The sequence below is a fragment of the Rattus norvegicus genome, chromosome 10, assembly GCF_036323735.1.
Source record: "Rattus norvegicus strain BN/NHsdMcwi chromosome 10, GRCr8, whole genome shotgun sequence".
NCBI lineage: Eukaryota > Metazoa > Chordata > Mammalia > Rodentia > Muridae > Rattus > Rattus norvegicus.
In genome coordinates, this window is record NC_086028.1 from 4,062,446 (window position 1) to 4,086,198 (window position 23,753).

Sequence of the window (23,753 nt, forward strand, 5' to 3'; positions counted from 1 at the left end):
ATACTTAGTTTTCAGCTCTAAACACATGTGTGTTGACAAGATTGTTTTTCCAATTTGTTTTCCTACCTCCTTTATAGTGCTATTGTGGCTATGTGAATTCCCTCCCCCACACACACACACTATCATTTACTCAAGAGCTTCATTTTTATTCCTTTGCTCAACAAACCTTCCTCAGACTCAGTGTGGTGCCGCATGCCTGTAGTGACAGCCCTCAGGAGAGTGAGGTGGGAAGACTGTGAGCTTAGAGCCAGCTGGACCACACTGCGAGCTCCAGCGGAGCATGGGCTACACAGTGGGGTTCTGCATCACAACTCGGTTTTGTTCAGCTGTGTCGAGCATTCTCTCAGACAGGAGCGCTGCTATAGATTGTTTTCCCTTAATAACCACTGCACTCCCCTCCTGAACAACAACAGCCACAAGCTCACGAAGCACTAAGCTAATGTTAGGCATTTTTTCAAATGCATATTGAAATAAATGTCTAAATGTACAATGAAAAATAGTCCATTGAGATCCCCCTGAAATCTCGTGTGGTCAGGGATGCGAAGTGGATAGTTTTGGACCTCAGACTCAGGGGACATCCAAGATCCACTGCTTGTGAATGTGCATTTCTGAATTCCTATGGTGGGAAGGTCGACATGTTCATCTTCCTCTATTCCAGCCCACTCTGCCACAGAGATGAACAGAGTGACGTTAATTGAGTAATTATTCCGAATTACAAGAACTTTTTCTGTGCCTGCAAGAAGGGCTCTGTCAGTTTGAGAACACACTTGAACCTCCTGGTTCTCTGTTTGCAATTCCCAGCCCAAACTTCTTCCCTTCCATAAAGTGGTATGTTTGTTTTCACGGGGTGAAGGTGTTTTCATCTTCAAAGAGTATTAGCAACTCACGGTGACCCTAGATCTGATGGGAAGAGACTCCCCCAGCCCATAATCATCCACAAGACAGCTCTTGCTAAACACATTTAGCACATGGTGCATAGAGTCAAGAGTGATGCTCAGAGACGCCTTTGAAAGAGTTTTTTTTAAGACTTGAAGGGAAAACTTTCCCACCAATCAATTAAAATTTTCTAAAACTTCAGTAGAAAAATAGGTTAAGGACATGAACTAGTAATTCGCTGGAGAAGAAATATAAACAAGTAATCAGCATATGAAAAGATACTCAAGTCCTGAATAATCAAAGAGAATGCAAATTACAACAAGAGAGCTGTAAGGCTTTTTTTTTCCTTTTGTTTCAACTTAAGCCAGGGTTATGGCACCTGAGCCATGTAGGCACTTGATTGCCAAGCCTGCTGTCCCCAGTTTCCCTGGGACCCACAAAGTAGAAAGTGAGAACTGAGTCCTACAAGCTTTCGTCTGATCTCCACATGCATGCTATGGTGTGTGTGTGTGTGTGTGTGTGTGTGTGTGTGTGTGTGTGTGTGTACGTGCGTGTGCACAAGTGTGCAATCACACATGCACGCACACACACACACTAATGCTTTGTACTTTCTAGAGTGGAGAAAGGACATATAGCATTGAAGAGGGACCTCTCTCCACTCTGGAGAACTTGTGCCTCAGGGTCTTTGAAAGGGATCATGGTGACTGAATTCCTTCTAGGAATCCACCTGTTACAGAAGATCCCAGGAGCCAAGCACAGAGCAGCTCACCTGCTTACAAGAGACCTGGGAAGTCAGCCCTGAGGACTACAAAGGAGCAGTACAGAGAATCCCTGGACCCTCTCTTGAAACTCCAAATCATTTCCCCAGCCAGTTATAGCAACTCTGCCCTAATTGCACCTGGCCATGGGTCTCTGCTGGGGAAAGGGAATCTAATCTAAGGGGGCGGTTAGCTGAGGAGGAGCTGCTCACAAGGGCAGCTATGGGGATATCACCACCCATACTGGGTGAACATTTCCGTTGTAGCTGCTCTGGGGTCAGCACGCTACTGTGAGTAACCCCTCACTCAGAACCCATAAGTCAGCCCTACAAGCTCCTCTGAGAACTTTCCCAACAGAAGCTTAGGTGAGACTGTACTCCAGTTCTCCACTGGAAAACTAGTAAGGAAAGGTAGACATACTTTACGTGCATGCCTCTCTCCCAGAGAAGAAATTCTCAATTAAGAATGTGAAAAGAAGGAATATCTGAAATACCAGGATAAGAAAATTATGGCAGTTCAAACATGTTTGGTTTTAAAACAGAAGATGTTGAGAATGTTAGTGATCTACAGGAAAAAAAAGTCTTTCAACAGCAGCATTTGAAACATGTGAGGTTAGACAATTAGCTCTTCATGGGGTCTGTCATGAGTATTAGAAGATGTTCAACAGCTGTGGGACTGTCCTGAGCATGGGAGGGGGCAGGGGGTGTTCACAGCAGCTGTGGGGACTGTCCTAAGCACTGGGCATGCGCTCTCCCTTCCCCAGCTGCCTATTCAGTCCAGTCACCATAACCAGAACAGTCTTAGACACTGTCATATGCTCTTTGGCTTGCAGTGAAACCTGCCTCAGTAGTCACTGATCCAAGGTCTAACGATATTAAATCACTGAAATGTCCAACAGCAACGAAATAAAACTTGCGATCTGCTAATGCGGTGAACTATTATAGATTCGCTGAACATATCGCTTTTAAAAAATATTTAACAACATGAAAACCTAATCATAATAAAATGATAATTTGGGGATTTTTTTTATATGTAAACATATGTTCCTAGGAAAGCAGAACCCCACCACCACCAAAAGAAGTCAAGTTAGTGGCCAAGGGCAGCTTTCATTTCTGTTATCCAGACTTCCAGTGGTTCTGTCAGCTCAGAGAAAAGGTTCCAGTCTAAAGAGTCTGCCTCTGAGCTGCGGCAGTGCCGAAGTCCAGCTCTGTTTTACTTTAGCTTCCTATCACTGACTTCATCTACCGAACAAGGCAAATTTGTGGTAATCACAGCCACAGTCAAGAGCAGATAGTCCATGTTTCCCGAAGTGCATCCAGAAAAAGGTCAATTCGCATTCTTCAGCATTCCGAATCCAGAAGGCCAATTCTCATTGGTTAGCATTTTGATTCCAGAAGTAGGCCAATTCTCATTGGTTAGCATTCCTTTTCCAATTGATATTTTTGTTCTTAAAAGTAAAAACATACAGATCATCAAGGCGGTGACCTCCAACAGAACCTAAACCTGGACATTTGGGCGGAGAGAAGTGTCTGTGGCTTTTGAGGGATGAAGGAAGTACTGAGCTACCTGGGAGGAATTCACTAACTCAAGAACTGGGACTGGCCAGGCTGCCATTTCCAACGTCAGATACATAAAGTCCGCAGATACACACAGACACACAGACTCTGCCCTCCTTTATGACTCTGTGTGTGGTTACTTGAAATAATGATAGGTAAAGAACTGAACAGCCAAGTTAGATATGACCACAGCTTTAGAGAAGAGTCTGGAACTTTGTTTCAAAATATCATGGGAAGGCTTAGAGAGCACAGGAAGAAGCCCTGGATAGCAGGTGCATACTTCAGGCATCTGGCTAGTTTAGATTGCAGGTACTTGATTCTTTTCATTAAAGTCTGGGCATATTCATACATCCCGCCATGTTGAATCAGTTTCCTAGAGAGAAACTGAATTAAGGATTTGAATGTTATTGGTTTCTTAAAAACAAAAACAACAACAACAACAACAACAAAAACTCAGGACAAGCAGGACATAGTCAGGAAGCAAAACGAAGAAAAGCCTCTTCGGTGAAGTAAGTCCTTATGGGCGATAAGTTCAGTCTGGCTAAATAAGGGTCTCTAGAGAGCAAGGTAACTTACTGATCTCAGGTGACCAAGTCAAGCTTCAGTAATTCTGTATCTGGTAATCATGAATCAAAGGCTGTCTGAAAGCAAGGTAAAACTTTCAGGCATTTCCAGATTTTCTCTCTCTCTCTCTCTCTCTCTCTCTCTCTCTCTCTCTCTCTCTCTCTCTGTGTGTGTGTGTATGTGTGTGTATGCATGTGTGTGTGTATGCATGTGTGTGTGTGTGTGTGTGTGTGTGTGTGTATAGGGGCGTGGGTGTGAGTGTGGGTATGTGGGTTGGTGTACATCTGCATGTGCATGTTTGAAGGCAAAGGCCAATCTCAGGTGTCGTTCCTCAGCCACTACTATCACCATTATCATCACCATCATCATCTTGAGACAGGCTCTCACTGGCTGATACTTCATAAGGCTGGCTAAGTCACAACTCTGCCCCCAGCACTAGCATTATAATCACACACCACAATGTCTAGCTTATTCTTTACATGGGTTCTGGACATCACATACTATTCATGTCATTCAGGAGAAATTCCTCAGATAGGGATGGAGACAGGAAATGGAAGAGGACTGAGCCAAGCAAGGCACAATTGCAAGACAAGTCTCCGCCTCAGCTTGAGGCAAGAAAACTGGGCTGTCATATCCCTACAGTAGTTTAGTGTCCCAGGGTGGTTCCAATCTCCAAAGGAGATCTTCTGAACAGTTTCTTGGGGAAACATGAACAAATGGAGTGAGTAGCTCCAGACAGAGCACCTATGACAGAAGGAAACATAATTCCTCCCAGGTTGAACTTGGTGAACTAATTAGTTTTGATGTTACTTATAGGAACACAGTGAACACTGAAAAGCCCTCCCTAGCATGTGTGATGACTCATAAAAGCCGAACGTCTAGGGCTTATTCCACGGCTTCCATTCAGCTTTACCAAAACCTCTACTCTCCCCAGCAATTATTCAATGGTATTATACAAGTCTTGTAAGTTTTAGGAACATACTCAACCTTGTAAGTTTCCTTAGCTTCCTGAGTTTCATGAGTCTTTCTCATAAAACGTCAATTCAGAAGAAATCTCTGTCCACTAGTCACAGGAGCAAAATCAGAAGCAAAGCCCAAAGAAGCCTGCCAAGGAAGTCATAGGCAACCTAGATAAAACACAAGCACAAACCACCCAGGCACTGTCACACCTATCAAAGAGCAGAGCACTTTCTCAAACTTTAGTCTTTAAACCTGGAGAACCAATTTCTTTGCTATTTAAGGTGAAAAAAAAAACCTATCTTTTTCTGATATCCTAAAGATTATCTCTAGGACCATTTACAGGAGTTGATTACTCAAATATGGCTTTAATCTATGGGAAATATCCACTTTCCCTCTTCTAAAGAGAAAGGCACAATTTAGTAACTTGTCTGTGAAACTCCAGTTTTATCAAACAGACATTAGCAAATAAGGGGAATTTGACTGTTCTCCCAACTTCAGAAAATTGAGCTTATATTTGGGGGGCAAAATAAAAGGCAGCTGAGGTTTCATGTAAGAGTCTCTATAAGAAGCATGACTGAAAACAATTCAGAGACTCTGATGTTTGCTGCTACAGATCCTGAATATGTCTCTCATTTCTCTCTGCTGCACAGTATACCTCTGTTAATTTGCTAGGTGCTAGGATGCTTAAAGAGAAGTACATTTCTGTGTGAATGATGGATTGACAAGGGGAAATTGGTTGGGAGGCCAGGGGTCTCAGACTGGAAAAGCCGGGAAGCATACCAAATTCCATGTGGGATCCCCACGTGGAATAAAAGTCTAGAATCTATGTTAATTATCAGATGTTTCAATAAAATACATATATCAGTAACAAGTAGAGTAGGAAACCACATAAGGGTCTGAACAGGAGCCAATGGCTACAATCAACACTATTAATCATCAATCAAGCACCATTTGGTTACAAGATAAAGAGATAAGGCTCCCAACCAAGGGGATTCTTTTTGAACATGTTTAATCTAGAGACCAGAGTTTCATAGGCAGTAGCCAGGGAGCTAAGGGTTCAAGCGATTGGTTCCACATACAGCATATTATTTACTGAGGGCCCCATTGTGTATTAGAAACTATGCTACATCCGTGAGAAGCTTCTAAAATACTAACCTGCCCATTTTTCAAATGCAAAAGCCAAAGCTCTGGGAAATTAAAGAAAATTCCAAGTTCACACAGCTAGTCAGACACAGAGCTGGGATTCAACCATCCAAAGTTCCACCCTTGGCCCTGTCCCCATGTGCTGTTTCTGGATCTCTCAGCTTCCCACTCCTGTGTACATGTCTGTCTGTCTGTCTGTCTGAAGGTCACTGTGTGTGGCTCTGTCCTGCCTCAGTAGACTTGCAAAACAGCAAAATGACCTTCTTCAATTTGCTTCTAAGTAATATCCAAAGGACGCTAATACATTGGACTAGAGCCCACCATTATCCATCAGCACCTGTGCACCTGGCAAGACTGTTGATATCTTTTGGTTCAAGTTCATAACTAAATTTTATTTAGCAGTGACAGGGCACATATCATGGTGCCCATGTGAAAGACAGAGGTCATCTCTCTGAACACATCTCTCGTCCAACCACATGAGATGTCAAGATTGAACTTGGGTAGTTGGACTTGGCCACAGGCTCCTTTACCTGCTAAGCTATTACATCAATCTTTGATGCAGAATTTTAAAGAGACCGACTACCTCTTCACCCCTTCTTCTGTGAGAATGGAACAGGCCGGGTATAGGGCGAGAGCAGCTTGATCGTGCATTTGTTCGTGTATAGCATACCTTCCCAAGTGTCAGTGATTCACTGGGGAAGAAGAACTTACAACAAGAGATCACCCTGCCGGATACATACTTGGGGGAAGCCATCACAACATCAGGGCAAATGCTGCAAACAATGCAAGAAAGTGAAAAACATATTACAGAAGGGGGTGCCCTGTCTAGCCTAGAAAGTTAAGGGAGACACAGGAGCTGTGTCTGACAGATAAGCATATATGCACACAGGGTTCTAGTGTGTGCCTCAGTGAGGGACTCTGGGGTACTGGTTAAAATCAGAAGATAAGGGCTTATGAAGAGAACACCAGAAAGTAAGGCTTAAAAGGTAAGCCAGGGCCACACTGTGAGTGACAGTCTGTGCTCAGAAAGGAGAGGTGGTTCTCTTGAGTGGCAAGACGATCCAATGAGCTGCTGCCCATCAGGACATTCTGCTGTGATGGAAAGGCTCTAATCAGCTCTGTCCAACACAGCAGCCACAAACTAAATACTTGGCATTTGGCTGTCGTGACTCAGAAATTGAATCTTTAATTCTATCTAATTTAATCAATTTCAATTTCAATTGTTACAGGAGGTAGTTGGCTGCCCTGTTGAACAGCTGAATCTAACCTTTCAGTTGTGGACTCTGGCCTATAGTGTCCACTCCGTGAGCTTCCCATGCAGCTTAGTGGTGTTGGCAGCACTGAGAGCTGTGCAGCAGGGGAGGGGTGAGCCATCTCTCTTTGAGAAAGAATAGTTATTCAATCTGCTGTAACAAAGTAGCACAACCAGGTGATACAATGGAAACTCACTTCCTCACAGTTTCCCAGGCCTAGAAGCCCAGAGGAAGCTGTCACCAGTTGCCTTGTCTCAGGCCTCTCTTCTTGCCTTACAGATGGCCCTCATTTCTCTATTTAGCCATTCTCCGTATGCATGTGCATTAGATTAGGTAACTAGAGGAGATAATCATACTTGAGCAAAGCCTACCCAGGGCTGACTTCACTTCAATTAAATGGCCTCCTTACGACCCTTTCTCCAAATGAAGTCACATAGCAAGATAAAGGGGGTTATGGGTGTAATACATAATTTTGAGGGGACAGGGCACAATTCCACAACAAATAATGAGCAGGTTGAAGATCTGGATTTCTAACTAATTCTGAGCAAGATCCTGAGCTCTAGCTGTGGTTCTGGGTCCCCGCTCCATTGCTGGCCTTAATCACAGACCTAGGGAACACAGTGACTCGTCAAATGGAAATGGAATAGATATATCTGAATAGGTTGACTGGAAGTAAGATGGAGAAAAACATGGGAAACCATGATTGATTGAGGGGACTGAGGACTGATGAGAGACTTTTGGGGCATCTGGAGAATCCTGACCATAAAGAATAGGCCAGAAAGCAAACTAAAGACATCATTCTTGAGGCTGGCCCGCTGTCACTCCAGGGAGAATAGTGCTATATGTGCAGCTAAGCCCTGCTGTCCAGTCTCTACGAGGGATAGAACAGGGCAGATACAGAGGCTTGAGAGTGACTGGGCAGCCAGTGTGGGGAGTTCTGCCTTCTTGTACTCATTCCTGTCTTCCCAGGGTCACTAGGACAGATTGACAAGTCTGCCCTTAACCATCTACACTGACCATCAGCTAAGTCTGTTACCTCCTTAGCACAATGAGTACTCTGCCAAAATTAGCTCACAGACACAGGGTGGAAGATATTTGAGAAGTTTAACCTTTCTAGAGAAAACAGCACAACAGATGACAGGGTCCAACAACAGCAAAATTATTAGACCAGATGGACTCAGACAGTTATTCTTTTAGTGAAGATTTTTAAAGTTACTTTGATTGAACAATATAAAAAAGAAGGAATTTCAAAGAATCTAGTTTAAGCATCCAGGAATGAAAATGTTAATAGAAAGATCACAAGTAGTGGATAACTGGACTCAGGATACACAGAACTGAAGAATGAGGTAACCCACGGGCAGGTAAGAGGAAGGAAGGAAACTGACAAGAGAGAAAGTTAGGAGCTCAGTGATATGAAAGAGAAGACAGCCACAGATGCCCAGGAAAAAATTAGGAGAATGAGTACCTAAATAGACAGATAAATAGTTCTCCAATATTTTAAAGTTCCTAAGACTAGAAATGAAGAAAATTGCATATCTAGGCTAACTGGAGTAAAGCAGAGTTTATTGAAGACAAAACAGAATTCTATGAACTTCCAGGGAAAAAAGCAGATCAAGGTGGTGCTGCTGCTGTCCTTGTGGCTGCTGCTGCTACTGTGGATGCTGTTGTTGTTATTATTATTGCTGCTGCTATTGTTGTTGCTGCTGTTGCTGTTGTCATTGTTGTTGTTTTAATGGAAATGAACATATTTCATCAGCAATAATAATAATGGCAAGAACACATGAATCTATCTTAGGGAATGGTTAAAGTAGGAAAAAATATTATGTCCAATTTAAGCTGCCATTCAAACGTATAACTATGTTGAAATATTTCCAACAAGCAATACCTCAGATATTCATCATAGAAATTTCAAATTAAAAACACTCTTCAGTGGCTGTGGAGATGTCTTCGTGGGTAAGAACATTTGCTACACCAGTGAGAGGACCTGAGTTCAACTCTCCCACCTTCATGTAGAAAGCCAGGGGTGCCTCCATATCTGCATGTAACCCCAGTGCTGTAGAGAGTAGAGACAGGAAGATCTCTGGGATTTTCTGGCTGTCAATCCTAGCTCCAGATTCAAGAAGAGACTCTGTCTCAAGGCAGTCAGGATGCGAGTATCACAGTAGAATGTCTAATAGTCTCTTAGAGCTCCACATTAACACAGTCAGGTGCACACATGCACGCACACACACACACAAACATACACACACACACACAAACACATACACACACACAAACACACACACAAACATACACACACACATACACACAAACATACACACACACAAACACACACACAAACATACACATACACACAAACATACACACACACAAACACACACACACAAACATACACACACACAAACACACACACACACTTTTGCATAAATTATCTAAATAAAAGGAAATATACCAGCAAGAAATTGTACTAAGTGTGTTGATGCTGTTTTTAAAGAGTAATAATTAAGGCCAAGTTAAAAAAAAAAAAAGGAGAAATTACACCTGAAAAACAGAATTTGTGTTGTTGTTTTTTTTTTTGTTTCTTTTTTTTTTTTTGTTTCTTTTTTTTTTTTTCGGAGCTGGGAACCGAACCCAGGGCCTTGCGCTTCCTAGGCAAGCGCTCTACCACTGAGCTAAATCCCCAACCCCTTGTGTTGTTGTTTTTAATACAGTTTTACTATGCTGAGGATCAAGCTCAGGTAAGCAAGTTTCCTCCCATGCAGCTCCATCCCAAACCTAGACACAGAGCTGGCAGACTCTGCTCAGTTGTCCTGAACCAGTAGCATCGGCATCATCTCCGCTTGGAAAGCATGCGTGCGCAGCTTGCTGGGAAGGAAAACATGTACCCATAGCACACTGGGGCGGACACTGTGGTCTCACGAGACACCCTAGATAATGTGACTGTATATTGAAATTCAAAACCCGTTGGTCTACAGGATGTCAACAGAATGCAGGAGACAGCCGGGAGGGAAGATAGGAACCTTAATTTTTAAAAAGCAAAGCAAGGATTAGAAGCTAAACGTGAGACATACTGAAATAAATTAAGATGGATATCCAACAGTGGGAATAAGTGACGTTATAGCTACAGCCATTACAGATGGGTTTTAGTAAGTGGAAGAGAAAGAAAGACAAGCAAATCCAAAAGATGATGTGCACGCATTTCAGAGAGCAAAAGCAGCCCTAATAAAAGACAGACAAAGGGAATGCAACAGAGGCTCAAGTGCTCAGATGGGAGTGGATGGATGGCTCTTGGTGGCGAGCCTTGTGTGAGACGCAGAATATTATTACAGTTTGGGCTTTGCCATCCTTACTGCGTCGGTGCGTGGGACTCTAACTGGTAAGCACAATCAATTAGACAGAAGTAAATACTGCACAGAACACGGGAGTTAGACACGAACAATTATGGCCAATCCAATTTTATATGCCTAAGACACAAAATAAAATAATAAAACAAACCTCCTAGAGTGCTGTCTTGAATACAGCAGCCATTCCAAAACCTTATGAAATAAGAGAGAATTACTTAGACCACGGTGGGAAGAATTAAACACAGAAAGACAGGCAGAGAGGGTGCACCGGCAGCCTAGACCCAACTTGAAGAAGGAGCTGCTGACACAGGAAAGGAGAGGGCGGGGTCAGGAGACCCAACACAGTGTGGGACTTGAAAACATTGTTATATTCCAGTGAATACAGTTTTGAAGAAAAAAATTATTACAGAATTCCTCACTTTCTTATATGTTTGGTTCTTAGGGAAGAACAAGCATATTACGCTGACTTCAAACTATAACTGAAGGTTAGAAATCTCTTCCAAGCTCCTGATGACATCATTTACAGTAGACGTTAAGTGGATTATCCTGGAAACAGGAACTGGTCTTAGTGGTTGTTTATGAGAACTTTACGTAGCGGTAATTCTCACTGTTGGCCTTTGGTTTGGGGTTTGGATACAAACTGACAGGTTCATAACATTATTTACCGTGTGGAGTATAATTGAGTTCTGAGTGCTTCAAATAATGCACATGCGTCGGTTACAGTCCCGCTTGAGTTCTTAGGCCATGTTCCCTCTGCGAGGTAAGTCTTGTTAAGGCCACATCTCTCAGATCAGTCTACCAGAATGAATAGCGAGTGGTCCAAGGAGCTCTAGCCACCGTTAGTGACAGTCAATGATGCTGTGGTCTAGGTGCAGACACCGAGCAGGATTCCACTCTATTTCTGGAGAGCAGCTTATGCCACCATGACATCTGCTTGTTTCCAGCAGTTACATTGTTACCACCGTCCCCTGCTTCTTTGTCATCTGTCTCCTCACCATGTGGTCCCTCTACAAAGGTCCCACCTCTGCCCTCATCTTATTCGTCCACTCAACTTCCTCTCCATCTTCACAACTAAGTTTTAGTGTCAGTTTCCCTGAATCTTCCCCTGGTTTCCCAAGCTCATCTGTGTGCTGTGCAGCATGAAGGCTTCTGTTGTGAGCTCTGAGAACACGGCCATTTCTTCCATGTCTACTTACTCAAAAGCCACTATCATCCATCCACAACTCAAGCCACTGCAGTCTCCACTATATCATAAGTACATTCAATCTTCAAGAAAAAGGACAAGAATGCCCTGCCTGGGGCAGTCGCTCTTAAAGGCATGAACCCATACGTCATCAGAAACAGCAAGTTGCAGTTATGTTTAACTGCATGGGAAAAAAATGTCTGGTATACTGTCTGCTTGCCGTGTCTTCTCTTCTCCCGACACTTCCTCCTCTGCGGAAGTCGTACAGCCTCATCTTTATCCTCAGTCCTATCTCTAACTAAAGGCCTACCTCTGGGCCTCCACCAAGTCCCAACTGCATCTGCCCATGTCCACAGTGTCATTTTACTTTTCCCGTTCAAGGTGACATTCAAGGCAGAGCCATGCCTGAAATCTGGCCAGTCTCACTCTGAAAAAATAAAATTTTGCTGAGTTTCATTGAAACAAAAGAATTGGGAGGTCGTAGGTACACTCAGAACACTTGGAATGCCTGAGGGACATCCTGAAAATGGACCAAGCAGTTTGGTCCGAATATCAAACATACCTTAATGTTGGAGGATTTAAGCATCGCTCCCAGTTTCCATCAGGAGTAATTACATGCAGGAGTACTTACCAGAGTAAGATTCTCTTATGAAAGGTGTTAGGGAATGGCTATCAGTAGAATGCTTGTCACACAAGTGTAAAGACCTGCGTTCAGCCCCCAGAAGTCATGTAAAAAGGCATATAGCCATGTGTGTCTGTAATCCCAGTACTAAGAGACATGAGCAGGAGGACCCCTGGTGTTTGCTGGCCATCCAGGCTAGTCAAAGCAATAAGATCTAGTTGATTGCGAGACTCTGATTCAGAAAAGTTAAGTGGAAAATGTTTGAGAAATACACCTGACATTATCTCTGGCCTACACACACAAACACATGCACATGCACATACACATAATACTCATACACACACACACAAACTCATACACATGCACACAAACGTGCATAATCATGAACACACACATAGACATGCACACACGCATGTGTACACACATGTATGTACACATGTCACACGCATGTACATGCACATACACTCGTGAGCATACACATACACACAGAACATTCAATGTCAAACTCTTCTAGGTTTGGAAATCTGAAGGACCATCTTCTGTAAAAGTTAATGAGTTTCTCTTGCTAAAGCAATGAGTGGAAATTTGAGATGGGTCAGCAACTAGTGATTGGCTCCAATGTGTTGCTAAGTGAAACTAATTGTGACCCACAGTAAAACGGTGGTTAGTTGGGATTCTCTGAACTGTCAGATTTAGTAAAGAATTAAAATGTAAATGTAAATTTCTATCTAATGTTTACTGACAAAAACACTGTGCCACTAAATGAATCTCTCGCCCTTCTTTATTACTTAGGCCACAGAGTATGCCTTCCTATCCTTCACCAGTAACCAGAACCTTAATGGATCATCACTCATCCCTTGCCTGCTCCTCCCCCACCCACTCAAAACCCTCACATCTGTTCTCTGACCCACGGAGAGCAGTCCTGTCCATGGTCCACTCTTTTGTCTGTCAGCTAATATTTTCCCTGGTCGTTATCACCTACTTAATCCTTAAACACATGACTTCCATAAATCAAATCATGCTAATAGAGTCAATAACTCTTATCTGAGTGCACAATGACATTTTGTTCTTGAAGTTTTGATAAATATACTTGAAGAACTAACACATCTTTCACATCTCTCTTGTATTAGGCCCAATTTTAGTGCAAGTTATCAGTAAAGAGACAGTACACACTTGATCCTGAGCTGAGAAACATATTTTATATATATATATGTACATATATATATATGACTTTTGATTCATAACAGTGAGTACAGTGTCTGCTCACAAGGACATTTAACGAATACTTATTATATGGATGGATGTAAATATTTTGCATATTTGGCTAACAAGACACAAATGTTGGAATCTCAACAAACTTTATAGCAACCCAAAATTTTTAATGTAAATCTATATGTATAGATCCAGATAGTTATAGATGACATAGACACAGATAAATACAAATACAGAAATATTAGATATGAACAGATTTGAGTTGAGCTATGAAAATATAGATAGTAAATAATTTTGTACGTGGAATGACCTAAAAATCTCTGTGAATAGCTGTGGCTAGGAGACTTCGCTTAGAACTGGAAATCAGTAGGAATTGTATATTCGTGAACTACTTTCTTAATTTTCAAGAAGTATAAACTATTTCCAGGAGACCAAGATCACTCTTGCCTGCATAGTCTCCATGCCCCCATTTTTGGTCAGGTTTCCTTTTGTTAAATATCTCTCTTCCACTGAGTAGTACTTCAGTAGATAAATCAATTAAGACTGACTGCTCTCACCTGGCCAAGGAGTTGTAGAAGCTTGTAGAAGGACATGCCTCTGCCCCGTAATATCAGCCCCAGACATTTGAGTACAAGGACTGAGACCAGACAGAGGTTCACTGTTTGCTACAGGGTCCAAGGAGCTCCCCTGACCCAGTCCTGTCCAGGTCATGCTCTTTAGCTCCTAAGAATGGCCAATGTTGAGTTTCTATTACTTAACATCAACAAATCCCCACCATCATACTAAAGAGCTTCCGCCTAGACCAGTGGTTCTCAACCTGTGGGTGATGACCCTTTTGGTGGTCAAATGATCCTTTCACAGGGGTCACCTAAGACCATTGGAAAACATAGATATTTACATTATGATTCACAATAAAGCTATGAAATAGGAACACAAATAATTTAATGGTTGGGGGATCAGGACAACACAAGGAACTGTGTTAAAGGGTCATAGCATTAGGAGGGTTGAGAACTGACCTGTAATCCTTTTCAGGGTTCTTTCTGGGTCCTTGTAGGAAAGTAAGAGCAGGCTCATGCTGCAGTCCATAAAAGTGTTTGAAGATTAGCAACCACCCAACTAGTATCTGGACAAAAGAAGAGCTTTTCCCACATCTATAGAGCCAACTGTCAGGGAAAGAGACAGCAGAATACGCAAAACCAAAGTCCTAGTTCAGCTTTTTATCCCTGGATCCAAATCAATGCCACCACCCTGTCACAGAAGGATCTCAGCAGCAACGTTGATGTCTCAAAATTGCCCAGGAATCAGTCATTTGTAGGTGAAGTGCTTGTAAAATCCAGTGTTTTACACATATGCAAGTTATTCAACTCACAGCCTTCCCCAGCATCTGTAGCCCTTGGTGGGCATGGAGAGGTCTGTTTACTTTCCACTCTTTTCTTCTTTCAGATCTCTCCATGCCCAGTTACTGAGAAGGCTCTGTGCTGAAACCACCATGTCCCTCTGGTCAGGTCCTGTGCAGGCAGCCACAGCTGCTGGGAGTTTCTGACTGCAGTAGCCCAATTCTGTTCACAAGACACCATTTCCCAGCAGTCCCCTAAAACCAATCTTCTGCTGTATTTCTGAAACATTCCCTGACACTTGAAGTGAGAGGAGGATCTAGATGTTCCATTTAGGGCTGAGCACTCTTCAGACAGAATGAGTCTTTATCTTCTTATGTGGTGTGTGGGGGAGGGGGGCCAGGGGGTATTACACAGGGGAGGGGAGGGGGGATCATCAGGGGGTGTTACTGGGGAGAATGGGGGTTTTCCGGCAGGGGGCAGTCAGGAGGGTGTTACTCCTGCATCTACTGCTGCTGTAAAATCTATTCTCCAGTCACAGACAATCCAATGCACTCTCCCAAGCTCCTCACTGTTTCCTGGATCACTTACTGCTGTGCTCACTATTCTACCTGACAGCCAATGGCTACATACAGTTGTTCAAGTTTAACTTGGAATTAATTAACATTAAATGAAATAAACAATTCATTTTCTAAGCTGCACTCATCAGGTATCCATTGACCAACAACCGTATATAATTAGTAGCTGCCACATTAAACAGAACAGATGTAGTGTATTCTCATCACCATGGAAACTTCTACTGAGCACAGCTAACTTAGAGGACCAGCTCAACTCCTTCCTGGGGTCTGTAGGATTTTTCTCTGCATCCTCCTTCTGGCATCTTCACTTCATTGGGTGTCATTACAACTCACAGTCATCTAGTCCTTACTACCCTGGCTTTCTATGCAGCTTTAGAACTTGTATGTTTTTCCTGCCTCGAGCCCTTTGGACCAATGGCTTCCCATGGCTGGAATGCTCTTCCACTCTTTTACTGCATTTCTTCTTAACAGACATGTTCTAATTCAGAGAACTTCTTCCAGGCATCTTCCCTAAACTCCCTACCTTTCCAATGCCAGTGCTTAAAACTAGTAAAAGTATTCATAATTACTTATTAGTTTACATCATTATCCACTTCTCTCTCTCTCTCTCTCTCTCTCTCTCTCTCTCTCACACACACACACACACTTACACATACACACAAACAAATGTACTCACATGCATTCATGTTCACACTTACACATGTACACATGTGCACACACACTGGCACACACAAACTTCCATGTGGGCATACATAATACACACACACAGAGTAACACACACATGAACACATGTATTCACATACATGCATGCTCACACTTACACATGTACGCCTGTGCACGCACACTGGCACACAAACTTTCATGAGTGCGCGTGCACACACTCACACACTCACACACAATTTATTTACAACCATATCCCCAGCGTCTAGAATAGTGTCTGGCAGAGAAGAACTCAAGCTGCTTTATGGAATAAGTAAGCTAAATATAATGCAAAACTATGCCTAGAATCCATGAGACAACTCTCTAAAGAAAAAGCTAATAGAAATAACCCCACGGGTCCAACTAAAACTGAGCTGAACACTGAGCCAGAAAGGAGAGAGGAAGTCTGCAAACACTGGCTTCCTCTCCATTCCTCCTAAGATTCTTCCCATTTCGGCTGCTTTGATTAATTGCTTCACAGATCCAGACAATGATAATGGCATCGATAATTATGAAAGTAAAAAATAAATAAATAACAGGGCACCAAGCAGGTCCCCTGGTGCTTGGGCTCCTGGGAGGCAATGATCTACACGACAGCCCAGCGTGAGTAAGGGGATTCATGAATTTTTTAAGCAACATCATTTCCAGAGCAAAGGAAGGAAGCCTGCCTCCCCAATTATGCACCAAATGAGGCTCCCCTCCCTCCCTTCCCCTACCCGAGCTTCAGGGGCTGACTCATGCTTCATGGGAAGACCTTTCTTCCATCCCAGTCTGGGAAGTCAGCCAACAGACAGCCGGGTTTTTGCCCGCCTCTCAAACCCTGCAAGGCACAGCCTCTGTCTCTCACATGGCCTCTTCCCTGTCTGTGATCAGGAGTGATCTCAGCTTGCCTGGCTGCTGACAGAGGCGTGGGGATTTTCTAGACAGCCCTGTAGAACCAATGAGCAAAAGGGGCCCCTACAGCCTTCTCACATTGACCTTTTGAAGGTCAAGCACGAGCAGCAAGCACCATCTTTGAAATATCTGCCCCCAAGATTTTAGACCTATCATTTAGGCTGTGAAGTAATCATGTCCTGGGTTGGGGAGATGGCTTGGTTAAAGCATTTACTGAGCAAGCATGAGTCCTGGAGTTCAAACCTCCAAAGTTCACACAGTCGGCCCTGATAGCCAATACTCCAGGCAGGTAGATTGGCCAACCTGTAGGGTCACCAAAGTAAGCAGCTAGCCAGACTAATTGTATTGGCCAGCTCTGGATCAACTGATGGGCCTGCTTCAACTAACATGATGGCAGACTTCTGACAAATTCCTACAGCCTGTATGTACACAAGTACATGCAACCCACCCAACACATGTACCTACAAGCATGCAAACATGCATGCACACATACATGCCAAACACAGAGACAAAAATGATCATGTCTTAAGAACTGGGGAAAGAGGGAAGCCTTGGCAGTGTCCAAGTTGCCTGTCATGACTCCACTAACAGAGAGGCCCTGTTTCTGCTACTATGCAGCCTGTACTCCTTCATCAATCTTTGACTGCCCCAGGGAGGAACATTTTGTTTGTTTATCAGCAAATATCCCATGAGAACCCTCTGTGCATCAAGTCTTCATCCACACGGACTTGTATTATTCTGAGTCCATGTTAACACGCATGCACGCACTCACTCACACACGCACGTGCGCACACACACACACACAGGACATAGGTATGCTTTCTGCTGTTATGACTAAGATCTTTGACACATGGAGGAAAATGCCACCTGTCCTTATGAATAAAGTTTTATTGGAGAACAGCCACCTCACTCACTTGAGAAGAGCAACTTAGTGAAGCCTAGCCTGTCTGTGACTCACTGACCTTAGCAAGTAAAAGATCAGCCGAGCCTAGTGGCTAAGACTGCTAGCCCCACCTACTGAGGAAACCAAGGCAGGAGAACCACATGTTCAAGATTAATCTAGACTAGAGTGAGTTCAAGGTCAAATGGACAGCTGAGTGAGACTTTGTCTCAAATTTCCAGACAAGTAAAGAGGATTGGAGATGTAGGTCAATGGTTGAACACTTATCTAGCACACCGAGAGTTCTGTGTTCAAGTCCCAGTGGCACAAGTAAGTGAATACATTTCACCAATCAAGCCCATGTCCACTCCCAATTCCAGTTTCCTTCCTCATTCTAGATCCCAAGATCCCACTTCCCTAAACTTGGTGGTGATTGTTCTCATATATATCTTTTTAACCATAACATAATCTACCTTATGGTCCCTCAGCAATTTGTTGTATGTTTTTAATGTTTTACGTTTTAATATAGTTGCCAGAGTCTCTACTCTAGCTCACTCATTCCGTTTCTTGTAAAGCAAGCGTTGGAGAACATGTGGGAAAAGCTCACATTTCACAAATGCACAGCGACGTCAACAGAGTGAATAATCAGTACCCAGGGATTTTAACTCATTTCCGGGGTCCCAGAAGCTATAGCACCTGATGATGAGTTACACAGAACTTTCACCATGAGCCCATTGCTGCTGAATACAGAGCAGCAAATAGCAGTACAGCAGGAGTGGTGGGTCCAGCCCATGCCCCTCCTGAGCTTATGAATAAAGTTTGACTGGAGCGCAGCCACTCACTCATTTGTCCCTCCTCGATGGCTGTGTTTGCAGGGCTAAGCAGCTACATGGCGCCACACTGCTTATGAACCCACAACACTCACTCTCGGGCTCTTGGCAGAGATGTTTACAGACTCCCTTTTCCTGGCTTTCACATAGCCTAAGATGTACAGCACGCACACTTTGGTGTCTCCTTTTACCTCCAGGTATGTTTGCGAGACATACAAATCGTTCGTACGTACGGTTGTAGCTGTTCGTTCTGGCTGATCCATGGTACTCCATTTTGTGTTTACAATGCAGTCTATTTACCCATTCCGAGAGAGATGGATGTTTGGGTGGCTTCCCATGTGGGGCTTTTATGAATACTGCTGCAGAAAACACTTTGTTCATGTCTCCTGGCACAGTCCAGCCACTACAATCACTGCAAGGTAATTCACTGTATTAGTAAATCATAACGTAGCTATTTGCCCACCTGATAATGGATGCTGAGACCAGTAATTTCCAAAAGAGTCTACATCGAGATTTCCTGGAAGCTTCAGAGTAATGACTCAGTCCCACCCAAGCAATCGTAATTTGCTTGATGTGGGATGTTCACAGCTCTGGGACCTGGAATTTTAGGAGATCTTCAGTTGGCAAAGATGAGGTGAGAGAAGAGAAGGAAGCCTTAGGTATCACTGACAGGAATATTAATTAGTGCAGCCACTAAGGAAATCATTATGGAGATTCCTCAGAAAGACTAAAAATAGAACCACTACTCTATCCTCCTTACTTTATACCCAGAGATATCAGTGCCACTTACAATTGAGATATATACATATATATGTATATATACCTGCTTATCAGAGCACTATTGCCAAGGTATGTAATTGCCTAGTTGCCCATCTATGGATGAATGATTGAATAAAATATATGATATAGTGAAATATTATTCACCCATTAAGAAGAACAAAATAACGTCATTTACAGGAAAATGGATGAAAAGGAAGACCATCTGTTAAGTCAGATAAGCCAAGACCCAGAAAGCCAAGAATTACATCTTCTCTCAGTCAGACAATCCTTTAAGAGACAGAGAGACAGACAGACACACACACACACATACACATGTACAGAGAGAGACAGAGACAGACAGACACACACACATGCAGAGAGAGAAAGAGACAAACACACACACAGAGAGAGAGACAGAGACAGACAGACAGACAGACAGACACAGAGAGACAGAGACAGAGACAGACAGAGACAGAGGCTGAGAGAAATAAGAGGAAACTATCAAGGAATAAGAAGGGACCTCCAGGGGAAACGCATGGCTACAGGTATACAAATATGTTGTCGGTCTGGGAGATCACTCAGCATATAAAATCTTTACTCTGAAGCATGGGGAGCAGCGTTTGATCCTAAACCTATGTGAAAACGTCACATGTGTGCACTTTTAATCCCAGCATTGAACAGGGGAGACAGGGAGATCCCTGAGACTCACTGATCAGCCTTCCTAGTGAATCCCCAGTGCCAGTAACATACCCTGTCTCAAAATATAAGAGGGAAGTTGCCTGAGGAATGGCACCTGATGTTGACCTCTCCTATCCATATGCATGTACTTGCACATAACGTGCATGCCCACAAACACTCTCAACGCTGCTGCTGTTGGCATTGCTTATTCGGAGAGAGAGATATACATCCATATGGATATAGATATGGGTACAGATGAATATGTGAATGAATCAGCCTAGACTCCTATTTTTTAAATCACCACGATTATTATGTTTATTAGTTCCCATGGCTACAACATGCAGCCATCCATTTTTGCACATTTGGGATTTCTGACAATACCAAGCTATAAACAGGGCAGAAATTCTACTCTGGCTTCTTGGTGAGCTCCAGTGACTTCTCTGAGGTGAAGAGAGTGAGAAACGTCCTTGCCTCGCAATGTTCTTTAACTCTGCCCATCTCCATGTTGCAGAAAATCTGGGAAATCTGTGAACCCTTTCCATTTCAAACCAGATGATGTGTCTGTAAAATATTACCCTTGACCAAGCCACTCAGCAGACTTCAAACAGGTAGGTTGTATAATGCACCCTCGTGTAATGCTAACACTGGCAGGGGTAGATCAAACCATTCCTTAACCCCATGATGCTTTTGGACATTTAGTTATTTAGATAATAAACTCTGTTCTCTCATTATTGTTAACTTTGTTGTCAAATGGGGAAAACTATCTTGGTTAATATACTGACTTGTTCCGTTATGTCATACCTATAATGATGCATGTTGTTATTTTGGAACCTGTTTTATCTGGATAGGTAATAGATATTTGTTTAGTGTCCACTATGCACCAAGGACTTGGATCTTGAAAACCATGCACACGTTCTTATATCATTTTAAGAATGGCTTTGCTGTATCATGGTCCCATGGTTGCCTTTAAACTCAGTGTCTCAGACTAGATCTGATAATGAACTAATTCTTGATCCATCTGGTGTTGAGTAGAGACCAGCACATCTCCAGCAGCTGGTGAGAGCCATGATCAGTGCTAAGACAACGGTCCCTTGAAGGCTCCTTCTTCATAGGGAGGCTTCAACTGAGTTTATGATGAGGCTGTGACTTGAGTTTCTAAGCCCAATCCATGCAGACTAGAGGGAGGGACTGTAACTGGGGGCCACAGTGTCATACCCTGCAGTTCAGCTTGAAATCGCCATCCCTGTTACACTCCACTTGTTACACCCATGGGACCCGGAAAGAGGAAAGACATGGGGCTGAGCACTTTCCTGTAACCGAGAACTAGTTACCTCTTGGTCTCCTCGTCTGCAGAATGACAGGGGATAGTAGTAGCTATTATCCCCTTGAATTACTTGGAAAATGGGCAGATGGGAGTCACGGAGAAGGCCCACGAAGGGCACGTCTGTAGCTGAGAGTCTTTGCTGGAGCCTTGATGTGAACGTACATTTCACTCTCACCTGCCCCACCCTTTGTGACGAGCTGAACTCAACTCTCTCTGAGCCAAAATGGCCCTCTCCTCTCTAAGGTTGTGTCTGTCTCCGTGACTTACAAGTAGTCAATGTTAAGCCAAAGCAGCATCTCTGCCACTCAAGACAAGCCCCCGGAGGTCAAAGCAGCCTGACCTCTGGCCTCCAAACCTCACGTTTTGTTGGAGGGCTTAGGTTTGTAATTGTTTTCCTTTCTTTTCTTTTTTATTTCATATCCCTCTGCCTTGATGCCGGTTCCACATTCTTCACAGATTACACATGCCTGGCACCTCACTTGCAACAGGTGATCATCTGACAATTAAGCAAGCATAGCTTGGTGGTGCCCCGCCTATGGCTGCTGCCAGCCTCCCATTGCAGTGAAAGCAACAGATACAGCCATGTGACCCAAGCAAAGAGGGGTTTGGTGGGAGCAGGGTGCCTCAAGTAGCATACAGAGAAGGCTAGGAGGCCATAGACCAGGCCCAGCCACAGGACTAGAGTCCAGTGTTAGGAAGCACATTCCCTGCAGGCCTCGCTCAACACCCCCGTGGAGGAAATGTGCTAGACCGTAAGAGATTAAAGAGACCAGACCCTGGATGGAGAAGCCAGATGGCCGAAATGGCCAGCACTCAGCACTGCTGGGAGAGATATTGTCTCCAAGTGGTAAGGCACTATGTGCTTGTTATCTTAGCCAGCTAGGGGTGCTTTAGTAAAACACCCTAAAGTGGGAGCATAAATAACAGTGATGTCTAGACACTCAAGAGTGGAAACCAAATCAATGGCTGGTTTGGTTCCTAGTGAGGGCTTCTCTTTCTGTCCCCTCCTATTATATATGCAAAGGACGGAATAGGCGAAACTCTGGTCCCTCTTCTTCTATCCTCATAGGAGGTCTGTCCTTATCAGCTCACTTCACACAACCCCTCCCTATGGCCCTCTGAACAGGAAGAGTGGAGGTCGGGACTTTGATGCTTAAATCTGAGATGGGTATAGTACTCAGCCATAAGCATGGGAACATGGAAAACATGATTCGCACAACTGAAAGAACAGAATAACCTCAGAAAGATCAGAGGCGCAGAGACCACGGAGCTGGGGTAGAGCCCGAGTCTATCCTACAGTCCATGGACACGTTCCTGGGCCTCTTTGAGCATCATTTCCCTTCCTGCCTTCTAGGAAACTGGAAACGGGCACCTTGTGTATGCAATGGCGGCGGCTGCATGGCCCCAGTACACCATGGTCAGGTGATAGAAGGGACTGGCCTCCATCTGGCTAGAGAGAGCCTGGCTTGTGCAGACAAGACAGGCAGAGTGCCAGGCCTCAGGAAACAAGTCCAGCCCCAGCCAGAGGCCTCCGTGCTGGGAGCTTTGCACTGACATCACCACAGGGCAGGCCAGACTGATCCTACTTTAATTACTCTTCCTAGGCCAAGGCCAGGTCTCTTGGTGTTCAGTCCTAGCTGTGCAGGAATACAGGACTCACTGGGCAAGTATGTGCAGATACACGCAATAGCTGCTCAAACAGTGGTGCTCACTGAAGCCTGCACCTATGGTACCATGTGGCTCGTGGGAGAGCAGTGACTGGAGAAAGAGTCCTAGTGCTGTGTGCTCCTGTGCTTTCTGGGGCCGTTTCCCAGGTCGCTCTTGGGCAGGATGGTGGGACTCTATCTGTTAGAATCCTGAACTTTGTGGGGTCTCATCCTCTTCTTCAGTTCCATCTCTCTTTATGGAGATTGGTCCCCAGGGTGTCCCCCAACTCCTCATCTCTACTTTTGGTCACTGCTGTCCTCACACGGACACACCACTGCATCGTGCCTCTGGACCTTAGGCCCTTCCCACCCCTGCCAACAGCCTTACCAACTGCTCTCTCCATTGACTCCCCTCCTCCGATCCACACACACGTCCTCTAAGACAGACTCCCTTGCTGGCTGCTTGTTATCTCACTATACAACTCTATTCTGGTCTTCCTTCTATCTCGGCACAAGTCAAATGTGCATCATCTGTATGCATGCCCAACACGCCCAAAATACACACCGTGAAGCCCTAGCACCAAGGCTGGAACATGCTAACTGCCCGGTTAAGTGAGAAAGTAAGCTAGGATATATAGTTTCCCCTCACGGACAGACCCA

At 44.0% G+C, this 23,753-nt stretch overlaps 1 protein-coding gene across 4 annotated transcripts in view; it reads right to left on the bottom strand.

Moving 5' to 3' along the window:
- Nucleotides 1-23,753, bottom strand: part of Shisa9 (shisa family member 9) — a 292,994-nt gene that overhangs the window by 219,821 nt on the left and 49,420 nt on the right. The window contains exon 3 of one of the 4 annotated variants that reach the window (XM_039087035.2): nt 1-23,753. This exon is cut by the window's right edge and continues 15,132 nt beyond it. The exons of the other annotated variants lie outside the window; for them this stretch is intronic. The gene's annotated coding sequence lies outside the window, so the exon portion shown is untranslated. 4 annotated transcript variants of the gene reach the window in all.